The sequence below is a fragment of the Euwallacea fornicatus genome, chromosome 25 (assembly GCF_040115645.1).
Source record: "Euwallacea fornicatus isolate EFF26 chromosome 25, ASM4011564v1, whole genome shotgun sequence".
Classification (NCBI taxonomy): Eukaryota; Metazoa; Arthropoda; class Insecta; order Coleoptera; family Curculionidae; genus Euwallacea; species Euwallacea fornicatus.
In genome coordinates, this window is record NC_089565.1 from 931,796 (window position 1) to 949,640 (window position 17,845).

The following is a 17,845-nucleotide window of genomic DNA, read 5'->3' on the forward strand; positions in this document are numbered from 1 at the left end:
ACATATATATTTTTTTTAAGTTTCAACGAATTTTAGGATATAACTCCGCCTTCTGTCTAATTAACTCGGAGTTGTCAATGATTCTCTGCCTAAGCCCTTCTACGTTATTCACGGGTGTTTTGTAAATTAGAGTTTTAAGATATCCTTAAAAGAAAAAGTCAATGTGATTTGAATCTGGGGGGCTAGGAGCCCCCCAGATTCAAATCCCCCCCGTCCTATCCATCTTTCAGGAAAATTTTCATTCAAAAATTCTTTTAATGCTAAAAATTGTAATGTAAATTAAATTTTATAATTTATCATAATAATCTGAGTTAACAGTCAAAGTTTCATGACTTTATCTCAAACCATTTCGAATATATCAATAAAAGAAACATCTTTAAGGTTCATTTTTTAAAGGGCCTAGCTCCTTTATGGTCCATTTGCCAACCTATGTTTATATGAAGTTTTCTACCTATTTTTTGTCACCACTTGAAATATTTACCTCTAATTTCCGGACATCCTGTATATTCTATAAAATTTTGCCAACATTCCGCTCACTACTTTCGACCATATTGAAACATCCGTACCAACATTTCTTTGTTCGAAATTTCCCACGGCTGGTCAACCACAGGAGGTATCCATAATAATGATACCATGTACATCCCGGATGCTTTTCCGGCGAAGAGAAGCATTTTGGGTAAATCTACAATATGACAGAGCTGAAGCATGCCTGTTGCTTCTACATTCGTTTTTTATTCATCATATTCAGATGTAGAACCGTAGGTGCAAGTCTCGTCTATCTACTCGCATATTTTCCATAAGGTGTGTGTAACTAATTTGTACAAACACGTCACATATGCTTGATGCGACGTGTAAACGTGTTATTATTGATCTGTTATTCAATTATACTTAAAAAAATAGAAGGAAAACACCTACAATAACGGGATCTTTTAAAGACAGTAGTGGAAAGTAATTGCATATTACTGACTAAGATTGTGAAGTACATCATTATGACCATAACGTCAAGTTTAAATCCTGAAGCGCATGGCGCGGACGGATCTGAGACGTGAGGACCATTCGTATTGGGTTGATGCAAAATTAACGGCGATTCTTTCAACAAATTTTATTGTTTAAAAAAAACAAAATTTGACAAAAACATGTTTAAATAATCATTCTGGAGCATAATCGCCATCGGCTTCAATAACTGCTTCCCATTTGCTTGGTAGACGATCTATTCCAAGGGCAACGGAATCACGATTCTTGGTGGAGATCCACGTTCTGACTTCGGCCACCAAGTTCTCCAAATCACCGCATGTTTGGTTATTTTGGCAGTATTTCAGCCATCGCTTGACGTGGTAGGTCAGGGGGTTTAGTCGGTGAATAGGGCGGATATGGGAGCAGATTTCATCCCTTATTAACGTTCAATTCGACGACACGTAGTTCAACATAAGGATGTGCATTGTCCTTGTGGAAGACGATATGGTTCTTTTTGCGCAGATGTTTCGTCTCGATTGCGGGGTGAAGGCGGTCAAGATTCGAACTTATCGAACCGTCTTTCCACTTGCTGTTCTTTCGAAAATAAAGTTCATTGAGATCGTGAATTGACTGTCTTCCATCGTTCCTCGAAGTGATACAAGTACAATATGGTGAACATAGAGGTCATTTTCGATACGTATTTTTATCACCAAAATAGAAAAAATAATTTTTTTTTTAAGAATAAAAGGGGTACGAAAAATCCTTGTTAATTTTACATCCACCCAATATTTTCAAGAACTTTTTTTTCCAGTGTTGGATTTGATAATATTACATACAAGTCACCACTTAAACTAAGTATAAATTAAATTTGAAACGCAGAAACAAGGCATCTTAATCGTGAAGAAAATTATTTCATTTCATTTGACATTAACTTCCATGACAACGCCAAATAAAGCATCAATGACAATGATGAAGGTGTCGGAGCCAATTCGGTCGTGAGATAAATAATGAATCACATACGTCATTCCTAACCTGTTATTAAGCTGTTTTATAACAAAAACACCCATCTACTTCACAGTCTTCTAACACACGCTAGGTATATTGGTGGAAATGTATTATTTATTGCCCCTAGTGGTGTTTCCTATACCGAGAAGTTATACAGGACGTCCGGAAAATGCATTGCAAAAAAGGGGATCGTGAGATTATTGGGGTCAATATATTCAGATTTGGTTCAAAAATTATTTGTCGGAGGAAGGGCTAATGTATCATAAAAAAATCCATATAATGCAGTTACCCACTGAAAACTTCTGGTCATTTTTGTACGAAGATGATTAAGAATTTACCATTTGCCCATTGCAATATATATTACATCAAAAAATAATTCCAGTACTAACGAATAAATGCACAATGGGTTTCATTGAAATCCATTGAAGCATTCTCCAGTTACAGCAAAAAACACATTTCTTTCAAATAATTTTTAAATCAGATCTGAATGTATTGATCCCAATAATCTGATGATACCATTTTTGGCATTCATTTTTGGGATACTCTGTATTATTTATTATCAAACTGCTTTGTTCTTATTAGTAGTCAAAATACGAATGTATCTACAGTTAAACCACTTCGGATGATGTACCCACACCAGTGGTCTGAACTGATGTGGAAAATACTACGTTTAGTCACTTCATCTTGATGCCGCGGATCATATGCGAACAAAGTCGCTCTCCATTTCGGCCTATCCACCTCATAATTCAAAGTATCTGTCAGTTCCTCTAACACTCCTCCAATGATAAAATGAAATTCACCATTCACATTTTTTTTTATCAAAACACGAAAATGTCGTTAAAACGTGTAAAGCATTTTAAGAAGGGTTATCAGGTTGTAGCATTTGTTCTTTCATGCATTAGTTGCATGGTCTCTGGTATGTCAAAAGAGGACCATTGTCTTTCTGGTACCTTGGAGATTATAGGATTAACTTTTTTGGTCGGCTGTGTAAGGCGTTGCTGAACCCAAAACGTCGTTGCTTAAAATTTTTATATTCAGCTTCCTAGAATGTTACAGATAATACGTCATTCGATGCCGACGTACAACAGGAAATAAGTCCCTTCAGGTATAAATTAATGAAATATTTGTCATGATGGAATTTAATGTCGTCGTTGGGTTCCCATATTAGTGCCATGCAACAGGCTCTCCATTAGCAGCGGTAAAAATCGACAATATCCTAAAAGATGGTAAATCCCAACTAAATAGACTAACTCAGTCGTTAGGAATTGGTTGAAATTTTTTTAGTTACTAAAGTACCCGATAAAGGCAGCAACCAATCGAAAAAAAATTATATTTCACAAAAATACAATTGCATTTGTGCAACATCTCAAGCAATAGCGTAACAATAACAAGTAATGTAATTGTTCATATTTAGAGAATCCGGGTATACATATATCTGTTTCGACGTTTATGTTATTTTCATAATCTCCATAGTACTTACTTTATTCTTCATTTGGGCCACCCTGTAGATCATTGTCGGAAGACGTATTAGTTGTCAGAGTAGTTGTTTCTCTTTGTTTCCTTCTCAACAACGTTTTACATAAGTCAATATATCTTGTTTTTGGGTCACCCGACAATGTGGGACTAACACTAAAACTTGAACGTTCATGGCGCCTTTTCGAAGAATCTCATTTCGAAATTATTCAAAACTTTTCCAACATATCGTGTGATGGCAAGACTAGCAGGAGCCTTGCAACAAGACACCGCCAAGAGGGAATGAACAAGATCAAGACCAAGACCATGCAAGAACAAGGCGAAAATCAGTCCAGTCTTAAGGGGGATTTAAGACCTATCCGCACCATCACGTGGTGACACCTGGTTGGTTCCTCCCTCGAGTATTCGAGAAATCAACCCTGGTGGACGGAGAGAGACATAACGGATGCGGAACGCAGAAGGACATATATGCAATGAATCACACAGCAGAGTGGCTGGGTGCGAGCCTGCTGAAGAACCGACTTGTTGCAATATGAGAAACCTGCCTTTCGACCAAGTGGGGCTAAAAGGTCGTAGAACCATAAACCAAATAATCGAGGACATCAGAATTGGTAGCATCACGATATAAGAGCAGAAGAGTATAGATAAAGTAATTGGAAGGAGGAAGTGGCGTTGTCCGGTAATGTGAAAGGACACAAATCGGGCATTTGGAGTCGCGAAGCCATTAGGAAGGCTCTTTCGATTAAACTAAGGATGGAAGTAAGTACAACGGGACCAATATGGTCCAAAGGAACAATGGGTAACAATATTCGGAAATTTCATTACATGTCGAGAACGCGGACCAAGTAGCAGTTGACCAGTTGATTAGCTAGTAGCAACCAGCAGTCATCTTCAATTCTAAATTTCTCAGGGATAGTTTCGAAGTCGGAAAAGGTTCTTTTCACTGGAGGGTTTTAGTGGGCAGCGATTTTGGGCAATTCTACCCTCCAAAACGGCCGTTAGAACACCAGTCTGGGTATCTTTTTGAAAACGTTCTTCCCGTTAAGTTCATTCTTAAGAGAAAAGTATATCTATATTTTATTATATATTTGTTCTTTTCTTTCTTTATTGTTTGTGTATACAGATTATAGAAATTTGTATAAATAAAAATATTAAGGTCTTCGAATTTTCAGTTTGCTACGATACAAAGCGTTAAAAAAAATACAAATGGTCCTCATGCTCAAAGAGCTCTAGAAAAAAATTAATTGGATGCTCTTGTGACAAAAATGAAAATATGTGTGTAACAACTGTAATTTTATTGGTATAATAGATAGGATATTCTACCGGGAACTGCCATTAGATGTGCTAGAAAGACTATGTGACTAACAAACTGACGAAAATTTTGTGGTTTCGTTTATGTATTATGAACCTACGTCATAAGAGAATCTATGTTCACATTCAATTACCTACGATAAAGCTACATAGTTTTTGGGTAATTTCGTTTAATAAATTTATGCAGGGATAGTACATCCCTAATTCTAAGCTATAATGCGAATATGATACACATGTCTTCATATTAGCGGGATTTGTCCGAGCAAATGTTTCACAAGTTCTTGAAATAATTTTACAATATCCTCCATAACTTAGAAACAAATTGAAGTTATGTTCATTTGCAAGATTTAAATGTTTAGCCATATTAATTAAATTAGTTTTATAATTATAATTAACTTTTTTTTATTTAAGTGCGCATGTCTTCTCTGACGTAACAACGGCATTTTGCTGATATTTATCTTTTTCACAGATACGTCTATCATAATTCATATTGTATGTATAATAGCTTAGAATTAAGGATATATTTTATCTTTACATCAACGTATAAAACGAAATTACTCAAAAAGTACGCAACTTTATTACTTAAGTAATTAAATGTGAATATAGGTTCTTTTTTGACATTGTTTAATAACACATACAACAAAAATAGTAAGAGTGAATCTCAAATTTTTAAGCTTTGCCCATTTTTTTTGTCCAAGTTGGCACTATTTTTGTGGACATCCTGTAGAAAATATTAGGCGAAGCTTCGCAGCATACTAAAATATGTACCTTTTGCAATATTGTGAGAATAAATAGTTACAAAACACTTTTTCGTATGTTAACAGTCTGTAATTCTCCAGACATCTGCATGTGTTACTTTCGACATTTAATTATGTACATACAGAGTGTTTCCTAAGTACGGTACATAACTTGGGGAGCGTGTTCTACAGCTAAAATAAAGCTGATTTGGTTTTATAAACTATATTCCAAAAATGCTTTGTTGCGGAAATACAGGGTGTGAAAATTTTATAGTCTGAAATTTAATGACTCACGCATAGATAAATAAACAGTGTTGGTGACTAGTAAAATGTCGACAATTTCGCTACCAAACAGGCGAGTACACAACAAAAAAATTCATATCTTCATACAAGTATTTCTTCTCTTAAGAATAACAATTAAAAAAAAAATTAGCAACAATGTTTTTTATTTATTTACTTGAAAGCGGTGCGTCCTACGAAAAAAAGTCAAGAGACCTTTTATCTTCCAAATTGAACACATAATTAAAAAAGGAACAAAATATTGGAAAAGAACTGTGGCGTACCACATTTTTCCTTCAAAATATCCAGCAATTATCCTATTCGCACGCCACTGGTTATACAACAGCCACTGTTTTTAGCGTAAAATACGCACCGTTGCTAACTTTCAAACCCTGCAAAATTTCATTAAAATGTCTCAAGTAGTTTCGGAAATATTTAAAAAATCGTAATTTTTTTAAGAAATTTTCACATCCTGTATTTCCGCAACGAAACATTTTTGGGACATAGTTTATATAACAAAAATACCTTCATTTTAGCTGTAGAATACGCTCCCGAAGTCATGTACCGTACTTAGGAAACACCCTGTATATATCAAAAACTATAATTGTTAATAAAGCCAAGGTATTAATAAACTTGTGTTAAAATTTAACGTAAAACCCAAAAATGCAATAATATATGGAGTGTTCCATTTAAAATAAGTAAGGAAGCATCGACTTTCGGTAAAAGCGGAAACGTAACGTTATTGAAATTACTTAAATGAGGTCGCCCAAAGTCTCTTTCCAAATCATTACATTTTCGCAACTTTTCTATTCATAGTTTTCTCAAAACGTCTAATGACATTTCCCGGTGAGACACCTTGAGTAATTAAACATTTGTCTTTTTATTTGGGACATCTTGTGTAGATAGCGGTACGAGTTGAATACAAACTATTAATATCCAAAAACTTACCTGTTTAATTCATCCCAGTATAATTGGAGATATAAAAGGGTGCTCAACGAATGAGTTCATAATCTGAAACAAAAGGAAATTGAATGTTGAACATCACACCGTAAATCTCTATGCGAATTGAAAATCAGCGTGATAATAGAGAGTTTTCCAATGCGCTAAGAAACTACTTCCGTTAACGTTATTTGAAAAATTTGGCAACGGTAACTATAACCATAAACTAAATTGTAGTTCTAATACAATAACGTAGGTGAATATAATATACTCTTAGTCAAATAAAGCAAGTAACACATGTATGTACACACACATGTATGTGTGTTTACTATGGAACTGGCAATAGTTATTGATGAACATCGATTGACGCATATGAATTTATTTTAGTAGATGATTGGGGTATTTTAATCTTCACTTAGAAGTTAAGATTATGAGCAAATTAATCAAAAATCGGACAAAAAACGTTATACCGTGCGGCTGTAAAATGTCCTCCTGTTAACTTTTTAACAAATTATAATTTAAAAAATTTCCAAAGCAGCATTAAATAAGACAAAAAATACAAAGTTTTAACCTTTGAATATTTTTTTAAATGTTGCTTACGTCACCGGTAGTGCTAAATGGCTGATTTTTTTAAATTGAAAAATGGGCCGAGTGACACCTCAAATTAAAGGTATTTTAAAATTACATTCAATGCTGTATTGTGATTCGACATTTATCGAGTAGTTGTTGGGAAAACGGATATAAACTTGTTAAAAAATGCAACATAAACTCAGTTATTTAAGTAGGAAATTGGTTTATTGTCGATTTTGCGCTCACAATTTTTTGGTTACAAAAATATATATAAAAAGACACATAAAAATAACCAAAGGCAAACTATCTTACCGCTCAAAATGGAAAACCAACCAATTTCCTATCAACAAACAAGCTTTTTCATTATTTACGTATTATTCAACTGAGTGTCTATTTCGTTATCTACCAAATTTATACCTGATTTTTTCAAAAGATAATCGGCATATTTTGAATCGCGATACACCATTGAATGTGGTTTTGACCTTTAATTTGAGGTGTCACTTGACCCATGTTCCAATTTTAAAAAATCACCCATTTTGTACTAAAGGTGACGTAAGCAACCTTTAAAAAAATAAACTAACGTCAAAACATGGTATTTTTATCCTATTTAATGCTGCTATAGAATTAAAAAATATATATATTTACTAAAAAGTTAAAAGGGGGACTGGTTACACTTTAGAGCCGTATGGTATATAATGTGTATGGAATGACGTTTTAATTAACTTATGTATTTAGGGACGGGATAAACCGATTCGTTCCTTATGGCATAAATAACCATTAACAGATGATTGAGAGAATTTCGGTATAGCAAATGAAAAGAAACTGATCGAAAAACAGTTCCAAGTTTTACTCATTCTACTACAGAAATTTAGTAGATTTTCCAAATGAATAGAAAATATGCCTACATCAAGCCTGATTTGTTACATCATGGTGTACAATTTCAACATAAGTTCAGTTTTTTTAGATATATAGGGTGTTTCAGAATAATATGTCATAAATTTAAGGGGTGATTCTATGAGTGATTTTGAGAAAAAAAATTTATATGAACCTAGGACCGTTTTCGCTTTCTGTCTGAAATACAGGGTATTAAGATTTGCTATATTTTTTTGTTTTTTTTTTTAATAAGTCCGGATTTGCATTAAATATTTTTATTAAACTTGGTGTGCGTGAGTTAGGTGTAGAAATATATCTTTTAAGAAAAAAAACGAATACTTAAACGCAAGCAGTGGCGCTCCAGAGGCCATGACCCTGATTATTTTTTGTGAAAAATATGTTACGCTGCTGCCTTTTCAAAAAATCAAAATCGTTTTCTTAATTCTAGTTGTTTTTGTTAAAAAAATAGTATCTCAAATTGTTTTCGTAACATCAAACGTTTTCAAACAATAACGGATTAGTTAACCTTGTACGTTATAATGTCGACCAAATTAGTTATATTAATACTTCATTTGTAGCAATTTTTAATGACCATTTAGACAAACAAAAATTAAAGAAGTTGCTGAAAATGTCCCCCGTTAAGAAAACGATTTTGATTTTTTGAGAAAGCAGCGGCGTAACATGATTTTCGCAAAAAATAATCAGGGTCGTGGCCTTGGGGGCGCCACTGCTTGCATTTAAAAATCGTTTTTCTGTTAAAAGATATGTTTCCACACCTAACTTACTTACGCCCACCAAGTTTGATAAGAATATTTAATGCAGGTCCGGACTTATTTTAAAAAATATAGCAAATTTTAACACCCTGTATTTCAGATAGGAAGCGAAAATTGACCTATATTCATATAAACTTTTTTCTCAAAATCACTTATAGAATCGCCCCTTAAATTTATGACATACTATTCTGAGACACCCTGTATTGCCTGGGTCCACACACGTAGTAAAATTTCGAAAAAAAATCTAAGGTTCATACGTTAGAACTTGGTCTTTTCTTGAGATTTGTTTTATAATTGATGTTTTCTCACCACGATATGGAAAACGAAGCATTTCTAAATGACTTCTATTTACAACAAGAAGTTTGCGTCACGTTCAATATTTCCAATGGGTGACATTTTGGCACCAAACCATTTGCAGCATCTCGGTCACCGCTAAAGCTACATTTTTACGAAACATTAATGATTTTCAGTCTTAAAATTGCCCATGCCAAATTAGTATGCACTGGGAACTATTATACAACTAACTAATAGATTTAACACCCACGATATTTTTATAATACATGCACGTAGTGTGCGCATAAAATGAAAGTTAAATTTACGATATCATGATGTGTTTTCTTTGTAAAAAAAACACTGCAAATCTTTATTGCCTTATTGATTTAGAATTTTAAATTACAATTGTTGTTCGATGCACAAATTGCGCGTTATTTTTCACTTTTCAAATCCGTTGCTGGGCAGATAATAAAACGTCGCATGTAGTAACGATTTGTACTTATGGCATAATAAAACTCAATTTAATCTTCAGGGCAACAGCTCAATCCAAAAATCCGTTGTTATTTACGATGGCCAAATCAGGGCTTTGCAATCTTCCAAAATAACCGACATGAGGTGTTAATGTTCCGTGAAATATGCCAGTTACATGGTCTGATGGCACGAAAAACGTTTTAATAGCCTCCGACATAATCGAGTAATTGTGATAACCCGATAATTTGCTGTCGGCCCATCTTGCATGTCTTCAGGGCATTTGGATTGTCTGCCTTCACATGTAAGGACAAAGAACACCTGCCGTTTGAACCAGATTTTATAATTCACCATTGTAGTTTTGAGACTTGAATGTGTTACGATAATGAAATGCTTATGCCGTGAAATTATCTATACATAGGAGGCAAAGAGATTTCGCTTAACTGGAGAAGAACCGGCGAAAACGTGTATTTTCAGAAGAAGCGTTCCCAAATTATAGAGTACCTCAAAGGAACGTGTGCGTCACGAGTCCATCTTTCAAGTTATTCCATAATTGGAATAAGCGATGTAACCAACAAAAAAAGCTGTTTTCGCAAGAAACTTTCCATTTTTAAAATTTTTCAACATTTTTAGTTGAAACGATTTTCGTTTGGACGGAAGAAATTACAGTGTGAGTCAAGAGTTAAGTCCTGGACACCCAACAGAGGCAAAGACAGATTAGCTTCTACAATTAGCAAATATGCTGCAAATTAAACTCAAAGATAAGGTCCCTGATCGAATTTTCATATTTCGTTGAATGCCTCCGGGTACTTTCAAAACCGTTGCAATTTCCTCACTTTTCAAATAGATACTTTGTTGCCTTTTGCCATGCGCGAAGATTTTCATCCCTATTTCTAATTGTTGTCAGCACACATTAATGGTGCCCTTGGGGCTTGTACCACATCATTTTATATTTATAAAAAAATGTGTAAGGACATAATACGATAACAAATCCAATAATTAAAGGACAAGAATGGCTCTTTTAGTGTGAAGCCAACAAGAGAGCACATTATGAAAAGAAAATATCGACGAAACGAAATTCCCCAATGACGCTCGAGTGAAGTGTTGAACTACTCAAGTACGGTACTATACTACTTTCAGCTTGCTTAGTCCCTCTCGTAAGTGGTACTTAGTCAATGACATCTCAAAAATAACAGATGTAAAGATCGCGAGGTGTTTTTGGATTCCTTTTCAGACGTCTGCAGTGTTTACCTTCGAGATAAATTGGAGAAATCGACTTCTGTGTGTGGCGCGCAGTCAATTTGCATTTGTACCAGTAGTCACCGGCGATGGTTCTTTTAATGACAGAAATTGTCTCGAATACGGTAGGAACTCGTCTGTCATTTTGCTTGAATTTTCCTGTAGTCTGCACGTTGGAGTGAGTGAAAAAAGTCACACGATCAACGCTAAAAATATTCAAATATCTGATAGTTTACTGTGGAAATTAGGGGCGCCTAGACTCTCGACATATTTTATCCTCTCAAGTAATTTGCTTTATTCCCACAGGGTGAAAAACCAATTCGAGATCATCAGAAATATGTGCAACGAGTCCCAAACCAGTTTACTCCGTGCATTTCTGACTAAATCGAAGATGACCAAAAAAGTCATTGTGGACCACCGGGAACAATTCTGAACCTCAGTGCCCAATACCGCAGTATAATGACTGAACCGAGAACCAAACTTAAACCTGCGAAAATCGAAACGTAATGACTTTCTACAGAAACCAGTTGACCGAGTTCAGTCAGCTAAAGCTATTTCTAGATTGCTAGCACCAGCAAATCACCCGATTTGAAACACTTCTTCGAATCTTTGTAGACCAAGGGATAGAGTTTGAAAGCTCACTTTCTCAATCATTTTCAGTCATCATGGACATATGTACACCGATCAAGATCATCCCCTTAGCTGGATGGACGTAATTGCTGCCAACCGTCCTCATAAGATTTCAAAATATTATCAGTGATGAGGTCCAAGAATCATGCTCCAAAATCGTCTGCAAGCAATCAGTTCAGGTTAACGGAAAAATTTTACCTGAATTATCATTGTCGCGACACTCAATATGAATCTCACGGTATATGTCGCAAGCTCAGAAAGAAAATGAACCCTTTGAGGTCAGCAAGGCATTTCAACCACCACACCGAGATTTTCGTACATTTTATAACCAGAGTTTAGATCGTACGAAATTTGGAATTAGATTAGGGTTAAATGGATAATAACGTTCCTTTCCTTTCGGATAGTCTTGCACGAGCTTCGAAAAAATTTAAAAATAAGTAAATTATCAAAGTTCGTTAGTAGTACTTCAAGTAGTACCCCAAAGCTTCAAAGAAGTTCGTTGAGAGGCGAATTACCTACTGACATCCTTAAGCTTTTGAAAAGCTTGCAGAAAATTATTGAAATCATCCAACTACTAAAGCTTTAGAATTCCCTGCTACGAGCACTTATTTGAAGTTTTGCACTGTAATTCACCTGAAGTCATTTTCCTTTGAAAGGATCCTTAACGCCTTCATATTTTAACCCAAAAGTACATGAACGTTAGAAGTTAGGTACTAATCGTTTGAACAGATCTCGAATTGGGGGGTGTTTTGCGGTTTCCCGGCTAACCCAAATTAACCGGAATTAACGGTAGACGATAAAGCTCTCAAAGCTACAAAAGTTGGCTAACAGTTTATTGGGCACGATGTTCAGCTTACCATTAGTGATATATGTTAGAATTTACAGCAGCATTTGAAAGAATGTAGCAATCTACTTATAATAAATCACGCAGTAGGAAGGGAAACTTCAGCTCTCATGTGATAGTTCTTATGGATCGTCATTGCATGTTCGCCAAAATACTTTATAATCAACATAAATGAAAGAGCCATGAATATTCCAGTCGATCGTCTCAAACCGACATCTTAGAAGGTAACTCAGTAACTCATGCATAGGGACAAGCAACTCCCAAACACAGCCAGTGGAGACTCCCAGATCTTCACTAGGAATGTAATAGCCCCTGGACAAAGCAGTAGTTGATATTCATTCGTCCAGGTCTACGTCCAGAGGGGATGTGAGTAATGTGGTGTGCGTATTGTTAGGCTTTTATGGCTCACATTAGGTTTGTTAAAATTTAGCGTATAAAAATAGCATACAAAGAGATACTAGAGGCGCCGTATCATCTACCCCAAATTTGAAGATGTTGTATATAAACTATTTTTTAATAACAGCCTATCTAATCGTAACGTGGCTTTAATTAATAATAAAAATAAAGAATAATAAAAACCTTACTGTAAAATTCTGTATATTAAGCTTCTCTTCCTTGAACTGTCTATTAAAATGGTTTATTAATGTATACGAAATATTATTGACTCCCATTGATAAATTTTGTAATTAATGCCTAATTTTGAGCGTGTGGTAGATGGTTTGATGTGACGAACTTCGGCCATGACTGTTGGCATCGGACCAATCACAACGTCTGTGTTTGACTCAGAGGTGTCAAAGGAGGTGACCCAGAAACATTGGTACCAATGAATAAGGCACCAGAGGGCGAAAATAGAACGATTAAGCTAAACATGCCTTATACAAAAATTGTGCGTTTTCATGTGAAAGGGCGTATATTATGGATTTTTAATATTTAATTATTATGTATAATTTAATCTTAAAGAAACATCCACAAAGAAACTAGCAATATTTTAAAGGTCATTGGCTATAATACATTTCAAATTAGCATCATACTATGGTTCGTACCTAACCTTCCCTTATTAAAACAGTGATGTTATTAAAGCAGTGACAACCTTATATTATGGTATACGTACATAAGATGGGCATGGAGTCTGGTATATTGGTACTGTTATTTATACAATTTTAATAATGTCGATGATTATGATGGTTATTGTTGATCGATTGGCGCCTTCTAAGCATGTCAACAGGCTTAATGTTATGGACTTAACAATTACCGTTACATTGACAAACTTCTGCTTAGGCAAGCGAAAGTTCCGGTTTGTTGTCTTTACTTCAAGAGGTCTTTTAAGCATTTGACGCTAATTCAATTTGTTCATCGCAATTATAGAGGCAATATGTCGTTGCAATAGAGGCAATGACAGATAATCTATGTTAGCCATGATACCTGATAATTATGGGCAGTTCAGTCTCGTAACACTCAGTATCTCAACGAGTGTGGTATTATTAATTAGGAGTGTAATAGTACTGAACAGGATACAGAATGTCTCAAACTCGATGGTTTTACTGTGCATTCCCGTTATTGTTGAAGTTATAGACGTAGGATTTTTATAATTGCGGGCTCGATTACCAACAAAATATTGAGCAAATAATAAAAGAAAAACAAAATATACAAAACTAAATAAAAAGACTTTTTGCCATAGAATGCAGTAGAGAATTTCGTTTTTTCTTTATCATATAGTTTAACCGAAATTAACTAAAATTTCGATTTTTTTAATGGAACACTATACAGGGAAAAAAGTCACTGAGATCCGTCGATTTTTATTTCGAAAGGGAAATCTTTTGCGACCACTATGAACCTTACCACTTTCAACCTCTTGGGGGAGGAAGGTGGTCATCTTTAAACCTTAAATGGGATTAGGGGTCAAGTGATGCCTCATTTTAAAGATAACCGAATTTTCTGTTCAACGCTATCAAGTTTTCTGAATTTGATGCAGTAGTTTTCGAGAAATCACGTTATAAATGTTGAAGAAGCCAACATTGAACTAATAATAGTGTTTTTTCATTGGTAACTTACATTAAAAAAAATTGCGGGAAAAACTATTTTTTCTGAACACAGATTTAAGTTTCTGATAGTACTAACTTTACAATAAAGGAGTGATTTAAAACATTTATCTACAATTTTACTGACCTTCTAATTCAACAAATGTTCAAAATGTTGCCCTCCCGCTTCAATACAGAAATAGAGGTTTTGTTCAAAACGATCTCGGACTTTTTGGAGCATTTCAGGTGTAATCTTGCGACATTCATCAACGATTAGTTAACGTAAACAATTTAGAGACTCTGGCTGAGTTTTATAAATTTTACTCTTTAAAGCACCCCATAGAAAACAATCTAGCGGACTTAAATCTGGTGATCTTGCGGGCCAATCCATTGGTCCTCTTCGGCCGATCCATCTGTCAGGAAAAGTTTGGATTTTCTCGCAGTTTTTTTTAATGTAAGTTACGAATTGAAAAAACACTATTATTTGTTCATTGTTGGTTTCTTCAACATTTATAAAGTGACTTCTCGAAAACTACTGCATCAAATTCAAAAAACTCGATAGCGTTGAACAGAGAACTCGATTATCTTTAAAATGGGGCATCACTTGACCCTTAATTCCGTTTAAGGTTTAAGGTTTGCACCTTCCCCCGCCGTGGGGTTGACAGTGGTCGCGAAAAATTTCCTCCTCGAAATAAAAATCGACGGGTCTTAGTGATATTTTTTTTGAGTGGTAATTATGAGAAATCGGCCTTGTTTCGTTTTCTTGACCCACCCTGTATATTATTAGATATTCTTAATTCGCCTAACCAATAGCTTCAAAAAAAGCGATAAAAAAAATTCTAAGAATGTTTTTTTAAACTGTACATTTTTTTTTCATTTCATAAGAATAGTACACAGGATTGCGACAACGGTATGTGTCTGACTTGGATAATAGCTAAGATATCTCTAAAACCATTGAATTAAAGACACCCTATATGTGATAAAATGTACATACCCATAGCGACAAATGCAGTATAGCCTGTAAAAACATTGACTAAAGGCCTGCACGTAGTTAACATAAAAAAAAGTCCAGAACCTATTTATTGCTGATATACAGGAAGTATTATTAATTGCGGTGAAGAAAAACTCTTTGGAGTTTCTGAGGATATCAGTTTATATTTTGTGTCGATTAGATGTTCGATAATACGATAGCAGAGGGGTAATTGACATCCGAATAAGACAGGAAGGAAATTGAATGTCTTTGAAATAGTCTCATGATATTTCAAACACTCTCAAATTTATAATTATTTTCAGCATAGTCTTCCAGGACAGAATCATTTCCTTATTGCAAAGTATTAAGCTCCTATTGTTCCATAGATATCAGATTTTGTTTTTATTTTGAAAAATCTAACTACATAGAAGAATACACGTAATAGGACATGACACAGAATTGCCGGCATTCAACTAAAATTGGTCTCATTTTTAACTTTGTATTGGAACAGAGAGACCGACACAATTCGCTGATACAGGCTGTCTAAAAAAACAGGCAAAAACTATAACTCAGTTATTTATGAATGGATTTTGATCAACTAAAAACCAAATAAAATAATATTTTTCCGACTGCTAAGTTGCGTCAAAGATGATTTTTTTAAACTCATTCGCTCTCATCTGCTAAAACATGGAACAAAAAAATATCGAAAACCAGACTACGTGCAATTTTTCTAGATTGTTACGTTAATTTAATATTCATTTTGTTCTTGTTCTAAGCTATTAGTGGTGATTATTTGCTTTTCAGTTATTCGTTCCGCAGCAAGATTGCCCAAATGATAACAGAATCATCACCCCAAAAATCCGCCCTAACGCCGAATGTTTCTTGTTTGTATCTTTCCACGGTTTTTACCTTATCTCACCCTTTTTGCCATTAATTCGGTAGGGGGTCGTAGACAAAAGCATTGATTGTCTAAAAATAAAACATTGCCGTTGGTCATCCGTAAGTTTAACAATCAATGGTAAAACTGCTAATATTTTCGAAAACGGAAGGAAAACGCAAGGGAAAAAGACAAGGCAACTATTTTTCGATAAAAAAAATTGTTATTAGTAAGTACTTGTTTCTTGTAATTTGGGAAAACCTACGGTGTAGGACTAAAATTTTATTACTCCATATCTTCGTGACCATGCCGCCAACGACCGTTGGCGGCATGGTAGAGTACAACCTGAAGAATCTGACCATGTACTACTAATTGTAAATTAAAAACCATTTCGGTTATTATACACATAATTCACATAACGGCAACGATGAAAGATGCCATTAATTCTATCCATGCAAAATAAATGAAACATTTTCAAGTTGGTCGAGCAAATCGAGATATTAAATCATATTATTAAACAGAAACTGCTTTCACTAGACTGTATCTGTCACTTAAAACAAAGTTACATTTCACGCTCCTTTGAGCAGCCCCGTTTTAGTGATTAATTATTGATTAATCATTCTTATCTGCGAGTGTCAAAATACAAAATAATAGGCGTCAATCAACTTTACGTCTTCATTATAAGGATATCAATAACCAGAAGAACGTTTTAAGTAGCACAGACTCCTGTTTTCCTATAACCAGTTATTGAAGCATTAGACATGATTTTTTTTTTTTCGAAAAAGGTTATCGACTTCTGTCCAATTTAATCTTTTAGATGTTCATTTCTGGGAACATAATGATGATTAATAATAGGAAACGCACACATTCAGAATTTGGTGTATCGACAAGATTCGCACATGTCGTACAGTATAAGTCATCGTTACTAATCTTAATGAAAAAAATATGTTCAACGAAGAAGAGGAATATCTGGAAAAGCAGGTTCAATCTGCAAAATTTTGCATTGGAAATCTTCTTCTTCTTCACATGCGAAGTCACCAGTCTTCGATGATTAATGAAAGCCTGTTAAGCTCCTTTCGCGGGTTTATCTGTTGGATGGTAGTTATACATGGACCACCAGCATGGAATCTGTGACAGCACTTTACATCAGCAAATAAATAAACATTAAAATTTGCAAAAGGTATAATATTTTGTTTGCGAGGTTCGTGATAAGGTTGAGTACTTTAATGTGTCAGATATCTGTTGATCATACGTGAAGAGACTAATAAGAAGAGATGTTTAAAAAAATCATTTCTGCTCCGCAATAATTGCATACGAGGTAGCTAAAAATGCAGGTCATAGTTATCTTCGAAAGTTCGAACATTTTTACCACTAATTAAAGGCAGTGCGTCATATAGTTATTTTCAGAAAAAAATATATAATCATTGCTAAAATAAAAAAAAAACATTTGGAAATGCTTCGAGCGAGGCGCGGAAGAGGAGGGGAACCGAGATGGTCCCATTTCTCTTGCAAGGAAAAGAGAGTCCAGAATGACCCAGTTGTGACCATTATGTTTCCATTTTTCCTGAATTGTTTGCAGTCTTTCAGTTATTCTTGTCATGTGTGTGCCTTC

The 17,845-nt window shown here is 34.7% G+C and overlaps 1 protein-coding gene across 2 annotated transcripts in view; it reads right to left on the reverse strand.

The window, feature by feature from the left end:
- Window positions 1-17,845, reverse strand: part of LOC136346960 (uncharacterized) — a 244,661-nt gene that overhangs the window by 123,824 nt on the left and 102,992 nt on the right. For both annotated transcript variants that reach the window (XM_066296545.1, XM_066296546.1), the window contains exon 2: window positions 6,708-6,770. The gene's annotated coding sequence lies outside the window, so the exon portion shown is untranslated. The remainder of the gene's footprint in view (window positions 1-6,707; window positions 6,771-17,845) is intronic.